The 1,851-nt window shown below is 45.3% G+C and overlaps 1 pseudogene; it reads left to right on the top strand.

Moving 5' to 3' along the window:
• Positions 1-1,154: 1,154 nt before the first annotated feature.
• Positions 1,155-1,274, top strand: LOC136650519 (5S ribosomal RNA; annotated as a pseudogene).
• Positions 1,275-1,851: the final 577 nt, after the last annotated feature.

Genomic DNA, 1,851 nt, shown 5'->3' on the forward strand with positions numbered 1-1,851 from the left:
TTTCTGTTCTGCAGCCCAACACAAGGAAGTTTCTAATACTGAGCAGAAAAATGTTAATTGCTCACGTAATTGGGGGAGATTACTTTAGACTACATTTATCCCCCAAATAAGTAGGATTCACTAGGTGGCTTCAGCTAATCATTTGCACCATGGTGGCCACCCATTATTTCACTATCTGTTGACTGCATGGACAACTAGTATCTTGAAGCAACAGGCCACTTGGTTGAGGTGAATTTTTCCACAGCACCACAACCAATTCTAAATGTGGGGCTGCTGAAGGTTTGCTCAACAACTTAGCTGAATGCTCAATTGCCACAAGGCAATTCTTTAACCAACCTCTATCATACAAAGAGTAGTAATTTTTCAGCCGACAAGGATGTCTGTCAAATTTAAATGCCTTTAGTAAATATGTAGACACCCCAGTTAAATTTACATTTAAACACCCAGCAGCTCAGAAGATATAGACACCAAGGAGCTTTAAGGCATTATTTAACTTTCTATAGTACCTCTAGCAATAACTCTGCACTCAAGACCATGCAATTAGTCTGTGGAACTCCTTGCCACAGGATGTAGTAAAGGCACCAGGCCTAGAGGCTTTAAAAGGGAATTGGACAGATTTATGGAGGTAAAGTCCATCACAGGTTACAGGCCATGATGGGTTTATGCAATTGCCTGGTTTTTAGAAGCCGGATACCTCAGAATGCCAGATGCAAAGGAGTGGCAACAGGATGCATATATCTTGTTGTCTTGTGTGCTCCCTGAGGCATCTGATCGACCACTGTGAGATAGGAAGCTGGACTAGATGGGCCTTTGGTCTGATCCAAAAGGGCTCTTCTGATGTTCAAGTACAGTCTGTGGAGTGAGAAGGAAAAACCAATAACATATCAATAATGCTCTGTTCAGAACCTGTGGCTGCTCTGTTCAGAATGGATGGACCATTCCTAAGGCCAAGTAAAACAACCACTTTGAGAGGCAGGTTGGGGAGGTGGCCCACTAGTGGAGGGTACACCACAGCTTGCACCCACCCTTTACCTCTCCCATCTTGCCACCTGCTCAGTCACTCCATCTGGGCTCTGCCCCATGCTCTTCTTCCACACTGTCCTTGAAGAGTGCATGAAAAGGTGTTCCTCCTCTTCCATTTCTGCTTCCATTTCTGTTGCAGCAACTGTTACCCTGCACATGCCTGATCTCGTCTGATCTCAGAAGCTAAGCAGGGTCAGGCCTGGTTAGTACTTGGATGGGAGACCACCTGGGAATACCAGGTGCTGTAGGCTTATACCATAGTCTTTCGAGACTGAAGGTTGCCAACCATTTCTGCTGCTCCTGCAGCCCTTTTCCCAAGTGCCATCCTGAGTGCTCAGGTAAAGGGCCTCTGCCTTTCTTCCCCCACTGTTTCCTGTGGCCAGATGGGAAAGATGCAGAGAACAGAGAGGAGGATGCTGGCAACAGGAAGTGGTGAAGGAGGATAACAGCAAAGATGATGTGATGCAGGGTAGTGTCGGGAGCTGTGCAGGGAAGGAATAGGTGGACTGAGGAATAAGTGGGTTGGCAGTGAAATTTGCCATCATTTCAGAGGTGGATCAGCTTGGACCACCTCTAGTCTAGAAAGCCTCACAGAAAATCCTGCCAGCAGGTATTACTGATACACAAAAGAAATGCTAAGCTCTATGAATTGATATGGGTAAAAAGTGCAAATGCCAACAAACTCTAACAATTAGGAGCAAAAAGGTTGTCTGACTTCCAAAAGGATAATATCAAATCATTTTGGAAACGGGAAAAGATCTCAGAGCTAGTATCGTATTACGGCATCACTGTTTCTGCCTCTGTATTTTGAAGTGGCAGCCTAAAAGC

Source organism: Tiliqua scincoides, chromosome 4, assembly GCF_035046505.1.
Source record: "Tiliqua scincoides isolate rTilSci1 chromosome 4, rTilSci1.hap2, whole genome shotgun sequence".
Taxonomy (NCBI): domain Eukaryota; kingdom Metazoa; phylum Chordata; class Lepidosauria; order Squamata; family Scincidae; genus Tiliqua; species Tiliqua scincoides.